This window comes from Aptenodytes forsteri, unplaced genomic scaffold, assembly GCF_000699145.1.
Source record: "Aptenodytes forsteri isolate BGI_AS27 unplaced genomic scaffold, ASM69914v1 Scaffold35, whole genome shotgun sequence".
NCBI classification, from domain to species: domain Eukaryota; kingdom Metazoa; phylum Chordata; class Aves; order Sphenisciformes; family Spheniscidae; genus Aptenodytes; species Aptenodytes forsteri.
The window spans coordinates 1,034,304-1,043,933 of NW_008795334.1; positions in this window are offsets into that span (position 1 = coordinate 1,034,304).

Consider the following 9,630-nt stretch of genomic DNA (forward strand, 5'->3'; position numbering starts at 1 on the left):
CCTATTAAGATACAAACAAAGTAATAGAGGACATGCATACAGAGATCTAACAGACTAATCATGTGACAAGTTATGTTTCTGAAAAGCAGAAATAGAACAGTACATAATTGTTATAGTGTGAAGATACATAAATAAAAAGGGAGGAGAGGAGAATGAGCTAAATCGTTTGTTACACTGTTGATTACCCAGACTGATAGATATTTTTTGGCATATCAAACATCTCAAAAATAAAACATGAATTCTCACCTCCCTAACACAGAATAATGGGCATCTGTCATGTTATATTCACTCGATCTATATTAGAACCTCTCAAAGCTTTTCAGAGACTCCTACCACGCTGCATGTTTTCATTTTGCAATGAACCCGGCACAAGGACATTATTTTGTTTAAAGGTCATGCAAAGCATTAGTTGAGTACACTCTTGAAGAAAACTATTTCATAAATGCACATGGTTAGAACATTTCATAAGGGCCCAGTGTTGCAAGGTTTTGAGTACATGAGCGATGACCTCATTCCCCAGATTTGTCCATATTTATCACCTATGTAAAAGTGAATATGCATTGTAAATGCTTACAAATACATCAACACAACAGATCAGTCTATCAAAGAGATAGACAGATCCAAATAATGTTGTTCTATAATGGTAAATATTACCTCTGGGCAACTAGGTATACGCTAGACCCAGTGTGTGCAAACAAATGGGTACTGGTAAACTGAAAGTGGGATGTTTTAGTTCCTTACATTGGCTGTTCAAAAGCTCCTGAAACAAAATACATCAGAATCTTCTTTTTTAAATGTGTTATGGCTGCCTTTCTATCTAGGTAGACTTATAGCTCTCCTCACTGTGATACTGCAGAGAGAAATGAATGCTGAAGACAGACTTTACTGTATTAGAAAGTAAAATACCATGTCATGTACATCCAACATAGGCTATACATAATTACATTCTTCATTTAGCAATAACATTCTTTTAAAGATTACATGAGAATGCCCTTCTGCCCTTCATCTTTTTTTAATTGCCCCACACTACCTTGCTCTAGAGAGGACAGAAAGAAAATGGATAATGCAATAGGTCAGATCATTGCAGAATAATACTGATTTATATCGTAACATTATTTGGGACTGTGCTTTTTAGTCAGAAGCATATTTTTGGTTTGTATTTTACTGTCTAGATAGTAACATGATGGTTTTAAAACTACTGAAAAGAATCTGGGCGGTATCCTTGCACTCCTAAGGTCAACAGCAAAAATGACAGTCATGTTCAGCATATCTAGGATTTCTTTCTGAGCTTTTCTTTTTACTGAAGGATGTGGAAGATGTCAAAAGAAAGTTTTCACAAAAGCAGTGAAACTTATTTGGGAAGTCAGGAAAAGTGGTTTGTGATCAAAGTCTAAACAGGGCAGTGTTTCATGTGTGCGTTAAAGCCTGTAAGGCTCAATGGGCAGCCCGAATGCTGTGACTTCTAACTTGTGACAAACTGGGTCTGTAACCTTTACAGTGAAACTTCCTATATTTTTAAAGGCATTCTAGAACCAAAGATAAAAAAATCCATCATGCACGTTATTTTCACTTTTCATTAAAACTATCAGATTTAAATCTAAACCATCTGTCTTTGTTGTCAAAGTTATTCTTTTACAGATGGACTAACATCCTCCTGGAATCACTTGCTGAAGCGTGCAGTAAACTCCATGAGTATCCTGACAATCATGAGTTTCAAACCTTACCTGTTGCCAGAGTTCTTAGACATTTGGTTATTACGCAGACAGTCCAAAAGCTGAGACTCTTAACCAAAGACTAGGACAAGCACACACCCCAGTGTCAAACACCAGACATTTGTCCATGAATCTGTAGAAAGCACGAGCTTCTTGATGTCCTAGAAGAGGTGTACTTTTGTAGCTAAAGACACTTTATCCATTGTTTTAACTCCCAGGCCAGACTTCTCTTCCTTTGGTTTGTACAATGTTCCCTCCCTCCTAACTTCCCTACCCACAACTATTTCCTGACTCCAGTCCTCAATGCTGCAATCACACTTCATCCTCCTTGGCACACAACTGTCTCCAGAAGTGACACTGAAAAGCACGGGAAGTTTAATTTTTTTCTCGGTTGAATGTTAATCTAGTAATGACCCTCCTGATACTGGGGAAGACACTGGGAAGAGATACTACAGAAGGGAATCCTGCTCTCTCCCTGTAGTCCTGGGACAGAATATATCCGGCAAATTGTGTAACCTTCACAGATTTGGCTGTCAAACACTGACCGCGCTGAGAATCTGCAAGCTCAGATTTTCAGAATCATGACTTGTCCAGTTTCGGTTGACTTATTTTCAATTTCTTCTGAGCAATGCCATAAAGCATTCCTCTGACGATGAGGTAGATCACCTCCATCTCTCCAAAGGCTCTGCAGTTCCTCAACTAAATGATGAGTTAATATTAAACATAGGCGTACCCCACCACACACTATTTTCTCTCTCTTATAAGAGATATTTGGGTGCAGAGAAATCAGGGAGAGACAAGAAGGCATGGAGATCTGTTTCAAGCTCAACTCTGCTACACTGCAGGATAACAGATAATGCATGTTGTACTGCTCTACTACTACAAAGAGAGTGACACCTTATTGCTTTCTTCAAAACATGGAGCTGACTCAAGCACTATATTGCTTTGTTTAACAGAATCTATTCTGCTTTGGGTGGATTTCAGATTGATGATGCATTTTTGGTTTATGATTTCCTTCTCTTTACTAACATTTGAATATTGCTGCTACTGTAGCCCCTGCTGGTAGCTATATCGATAGATATTTAAAACTCTTACAAGTGCTTTTTGTAACTGACTGCCTGGAAAACTAAAAGCATTTCTTCTGACAGAGGTTCTCCCTATTCTCCCTCCTCATTCTCCCAGAAACATACATCTAATTGGATATGAGGATTTTAACAATGCTATAGGAAAACTATCTGCAGCTGTTTCAAATTTAAACTTCAGGGGCCTCGTTCACCATCCAGTTATTCCATGTTTACAGTGTCATAACATCTTTAAAATTGAAAGTGTTAAAGCCAGCATAAAATGGAGGAAAGCAGCAGCGAATTACACTATTGCTATCAATGTAAAGCCATGTAACTTAAATTTGCACCAATTTCTTAAAGTGAAAGTAATCACTGAACAGCAGGATTAAATGGTCATGCTGCGTAATTAAGACCTGTGTACGCCACTTGTCATTACCCTTTTAGCATTTTCTTACATAGTTTGCCCTCACAGAAGAAACCAATCTAATATAAACATCTGCATTTCGTTTCCCTTCTGTGGTTTTAATCTAGTATTTGCATAAGCGTGTGATTAGCCACAAAGAGGCCATCTGGTTGGCCACGCTCTTCCTGATCCATTTTCTTTATGTGCCAACACTGCTTGCTCCTGTGCCATTTTCCTTATAAGACAAACGTGCTCGCCACAATACTATACTGAAACTACCAGCGTGACTGTTTTGGTTTCTGTCTGCTGAGCAATGGGTGCTTGTGTGTTTGTCGCAGCTTCACAAACATCAACACTACGATAGTCTTGAACCCACTGTGAACGCCAAGTAGTCTGGCAGGAGGTCAAAACTTTGCCTTGTTTTCTGGCAGAGTTTTTGTTTCAGGCATGATGTTCTTCCTCATATTTTCTACAGCTGTGAGTGACTGTCAAGAGAGTCACACACAGACCTGGACTTTCAGGTTCTCCTTTAGCTGTCTGCTTTTGTACGACTTTGCTCTTCCTGTTTATCCTGTTGTAACATACAAGGTCCTATGGGTACAGCAGCTAGGTACTGGCAAATTAATCTTAATCCTGTAAGAAACTGTCTCTACTGTGGACCTATATCCACTACTTAAGACCATGGAAGCCCAAGATGATGGTATTTCAGCCCAGTCTTTCATGGTATTGAACACCTCCTGTAAAAAGCTAAGCACTGTTGTTAGCACTATTACTGAGGCCAGGACCCCACTGTAGTGGGGCTGGCACTACTCAAATGAGTGTCAAGAGAGAAACTTTCCTGCGAACAGCTCAAATCACAACGAAATGGAATTAAAGCAGCCAGGAAGTGCTTATCCAAGGTCACACAACAGGTCCCTTGGCACACAGGAAGAGAATATAGGTATCTCACTTTTTCACACTCCTGTAAAGGTAATAGTACAAATAAATATGCAATCCCCAAACATGCATCTCTTGCTATGTCATAAAGTTACCCTAAAATCCGTTCAAAAGATAAAAGAAAGCTTCCAAAGTTGAGAATTTGGAAGTCGTGTGTGGCAACTCCTATAGAAGTATATAGCACAATCAAGACAGCAGAGGTCCCCAAGGACCTCTTCTCACATAGCCTCTCTCTCTGTCTATATCCATTCCATCATTCTTACGTGCAAATCGAGTTATGGGAAAGCCTATTTTGGGGAAAGATAAAGAATAACTTCCCTTCCCTCCACATGGAAAAAAAAAAGATATGATGCCCATGATGCCCACCTTCTTCTCAGAAAAGGATAATGAGGTGGATTTGAAGAAGTGCTGATACATTCACTTTTGTTGACCAGAAGGAATGCTCCTGATGGCACATTTAATCGTATCTATATTGTCTTTCCAAGGCCAAGCTACAAAACAGATGAAGAACCGACCATAACTGCATTGCACCATTGTGGACATCCATAGGTTGGCTGCTTCCAACTACCACAGCTCCTTTTAGTATGTGAGATCATGTCTTTTCAGGAACTAGCATGCCTGATGTGGGCCATTTGATGCTGCCACAAGGTGTTACAGGATGCACACCAGAGAACTTGTCCTCGCAGATTTCCATTGCAAGCAACTGTGAGTTTTGGTCTATGCTATGGAATTATGTATCCCTAAGTCTTTTTCCTCCAGTGCCCTGAATGTGAATCTAACAGCATATAAAGGAAATCTGAGTAAAGGACATTTAGGATCAGGTGTAGAGCTGGGTCTACAAAGAAAAGGATATATAGATGTAGCCTCTATTTGCTATACTCTGGATCTGCTTTGTTTCTGTTTGTCTGGGGGTTTTTGCTTTCCTATGCTTTGTTTATGCACTCAGGCACTGCTACAGCAGCTGAGCTAGAAACTAACAGGAATGCCTTCATGGGTTTCTATAAATCAGCCTGGAGGCTGAATGATCTGATGTGTTTCGTGGTATGTTCTATGTGTCTGAATATGCACTTCAGGTGTTTGAGGTTTCTTTTATTAACATGTCTTGCCTCAGGGAAGGAGAAGTTTTGTCTTTCATAATCATAAAGGATACACACAATATAAATTTACACTGGCTTGTACAGATCAAACACATTCTATAAAGAAAACTTCACAGCCTGTTTCCACAGGTGATCTATTTTTAAGCCAGGGGGATGGGGTACAGAACAGTTAAGGGCAAAGCATCATTACACAAACAACAGCAAGTAGAAGACAAATAATTCCTTATATCTTGCAGTGAGATATTGATAAGTACATGTGAATATTGGATAGACTTTGCTGGCTTACAGAGTATAGGCTAGTTGATGTATTTTATGTCACATTTAGCAACTTGCAGTGAGATATTGATAAGTACATGTGAATATTGGATAGACTTTGCTGGCTTACAGAGTATAGGCTAGTTGATGTATTTCGTGTCACATTTGGCAAACAAAAGATTCGTTGGTTTCTGTGAAACCACACAGAGAACCGTCAGGAATTTCACTGGAAGTACTTGAAATATCAGCAAAGAAAAGTCAAATAATTTAAATAAACTTGCTTTGGAGATATATTTATCTGAGAAGATTAAACAAACCTAACATGAGAGATTTCAAAGTTTAGAAAATAACAATGAGTTAACATATAATTTCGTAAATAAAACATCTTTTCACCATTTTAATGGCTTCAAGTAGAATTTCAAAGTGTTTGATCTGCTTGTAGAATAGATAGCAGAAGCTTATGCTTAGACATATGCACAATGGATTTAAAAATCAGTACACAAAGCCTGCAGGTGTTATCCTTTCAGAGAGTCAAAGAAGGTAAAGACAGCAAGAATGTGCTTTTGCTCCTTTAAGCACAGCACTGGTTTAGTCTTCAGCAATACCATACATAGGCTCTTAGCTGATCAGCAAATTATAGACTCATCTGAGCTAAAATGGTTACTTCCCTGTACCTTTTTAAATTTTAGATGTAGCTATTTATAAAATTTCGTTAGAAACTTCCCATGCTATGGGAGTATTTTATATATTAAACTACAAAGGTATTGGTTGAAATATTATGAGAGTTTGAGATTAATTGCACAGCCTCCAGTTGCTGCAATATCTTACGAAGCAGAAAAAGACATATGCCAGAAATCCTTTCCAGACGACTCTGGAAAAGAAGCAGCAGTTACAGTATTAATTTTCCCTTCCATTGTTGTATGAAACCTGGCCACCTGTCTTTTGGCAGTGTATCACAAAGGAAAATTGCACCTCTTCATATACAATAATAGCATTACAGGAAAAATCTAGATTAAATTTTTATATATGTCAAGTTTGCGGAAACTTCAAGCCTGGAGACCTCATTTTCCCTGTTTATATATGCCTTCATTTTAAAGAGAATATTTCTTACTGTGGGAGGCTACTACAGTGGACAGTCGGTATATCGTAAATAATGGAAATTTCTGTCTTTAAAGTTCTAATAAAACAAGTGTTTATACCATTTGCAAGAACAGATTTCAGTTGGGTTAAGTAGTCTATACCACTGAAGGCCGTTAGAGATTAACTGGTGAGATAAGACTGCCTCATCACAGCTCAGTCTAATCCGTAAAACTATGAAGTAGTATATGTGATACTTTTGACATACGAATAGACTTGTAATCAAGGCCTTTCACAATTTTCTTTTACTAGCTCAACATTTCAGCTGTCATTGCAAGGTTTTTTCTCCATCTGAAATAACTTGTTCTTCTCTGTGGATATGCAATTTTTCTGCATATATTTAAAAAATGAGGTTTCTGTCCTCTTTTGTGCCAAAAGGTAGTGTCTGCTAATAAATTAATGCTAATAAATTGCTATCAGTTACACCAGAGCTTCAACAGATTTCAAAATACACATTGAAATCAAAGAGGAAGCTCAATCCAGAGTGTCATCTAATCTTTAAAGCATGATATAGGCATACTGTTTAATTTACACCTTTGCTGGAAAGCTGACTGGCTTGCTTCTGTTTTGCAGCCCTGTCGTGCACATTCCAAACAAGTGATGATCCAGAAACAAATATCGGATTCCTTAAATATAGACCATACTCTCAAGTGTGTAAACTGAGCATACGCTCAGCTTAAAAAGCTGCAGAAGCCTTTTCTGACCTGTTTCTATCAAAACAAGAATGGTGGTGTGTGGAGATGGAATCTGCCTGAGTGACACAGGCTATGTTTACTATAGAAGAGGTGAAGGGATGGAGCTCATATACTTGTTTTCCAAAGAAATACAAGGGCCAGTTGGTTGTGCCAACACATCTTGTGGGGGTAAGGGAGAAAGGCTAGAGGCTACTGGCCTTCTCCTGGAATAATATTGCAAGTGGATGGAGACTGTTATGAAATACAACGGTTCAGTTTCCTACATTTGGACATCTGAATGAACTGCGTGTTGTGTAATTAAATGGTTAAATGTGTTTAGCTTAACATTGAGGCTTTGTTGAATGAAAACTGGAAAACTGGAGAATTTCTTAAGTGATGGTAAGATTTATTACAGCCTTATTCCTTACGTTTTTCAAATATTATTCATACTATAAATTCAAAGAAGGTTTTTTTTTAAAAAAATTGGGATATTAAGCATTCACAATAATTCAGAGTACACAAAAGTATACCAAGAATAAAGCTACTAATTTTGTTGCTGTGCTATTTTGTGATGTGGATAGTGGCCTTGTTTGTAAAATAACTATTCACAAATGGGAATGAGCCCTTGGCAGCATTGTTGTAGTATCTTCTGTACTCAAGTGGGTAAATTTCCAGTTGCCCAAAGGTACCAGTAATAAGCGCCACTTGCCAGGGATCTTACAGCCAAGAAAGTTTAGACATAAAATGGGGTTTAAAAGTGGATTTAAGTGACAATCCTATTTGTCACCAGCATTGCAGTGATTTGGGGGAAAATGCATGTTGACTGGCATGTATATACATTTATAGTGAGTTTCACAGTCTGGCTGCAGCCTTTTAACAATAGTGTAGATGCTATGAGTTGCAAAAAAAACCCCACACAAGATCCCTTTTCACGAAAGGGCCCTTTTTATGTTGAGAGGGTTATATATATGTTGAGTCTCCTAAATGACTGTGTCAGTCAGGCTTCAATGGAATCTCAACAGAAAACTAAAAGCTGTTTCTTACAGAAAGTAACTTGCATCAGCCAAGCCTCTGCCCACAGCTGACTATGACCTACACTAGGTATTTCTTAAAACTGGATGAGCAGTGCATGTTCTCTCTGCATTTTGTTTTCCCAGTAAAAAAAGCATGAACAGACATCTTTCTACAACCTTTGTTTCTGGTTCAGCAAAAAAAAAACCCAACAAAAACAAAAATACAAACAATGCACACAGATTGCTGCATAGGATGATGCAGAAGAGCATTCTCTTTTGAAGGCGTCTCCAGCAGGTTTTCTGGCCCGTGGCTTGAAAAAAAAAGCCGCATTTATTTCCCAGTGTGGTCTTCCATGAAGCAAAGTATTCCTCTTTCCTGGTGTCTTGAGCTCAGCATTTAAGGAAAACAAATTCTCGGTTCACTTTTCTCCATGAATGAAGTGCTGCTTGCTCGATTTACACAGATTAAATTTATACAATTTTATCAAACAAAAGACTGACTCTGTTGCTGTTAAGAAAGACTATCTAGATCTTATTTTCTCATAGCATGTATGCATGCTCTGTAAAGATATCAGCAGCAATCCCACATCTGTAATCTGACTGTATTACGTACTTTCTGGAGGATGCAATGTTGGCCTTTAGCGGACACGTCAGCCTCAAATCCTCTCAAGATTTGTGGGACAATAGTAGCTTTATTCTATTTCATAACTTCCATCGTCCTCTAGGCAGTCAGCATGCTTTATGCCTGACTGAAATGGATGCAAAACATAATTATGCCAAGAAGACCTACAGCTCCAAATCCTAACACCTTTCCTATTTTCTTCTCCATCCCATTTTTACTGTGGCTGTTTTTACCGAGACATAAGGACAACATGCCTGAGACACATTTCTCAACCTGCTGCAGTCGCCCAAGTGTCACGCTAAGTCTAGAAGTAAAATTGCTGCTGCTGCTTCAGCCTGAGGCATCTGCAGCTGAGACCTCCTTTCCACCAGCCCACACAGGAGGAGAGCTTGGATTCACACTGACTCAGGGCTGTCAAACTGCGGCACTCTGATTTATGAGAGATTAAAAATAAAAAGCTGGGCGAGAGTTTGAAAGCTGCCTGTCAAACAGAGAGCGGCACCGAGCCTCCCTCCGCCTGAACGGGGGCTTTAGAGCAACGTTTCAAATTCCCTCTCTGGATGAACGCCTCCCGCCCCCCACCGCGCCCTTCGCTTCATTTACACCTCGCTAAGCTGCGTAAGAGACCAAAGGACGGAAGGAGTCCCCTCTGCAGATAAACAAGGCTGGGCAGCTCCGCAGGCTCCCCCGCCCGGCCTGCTGCCCTCCGCCCCCCTG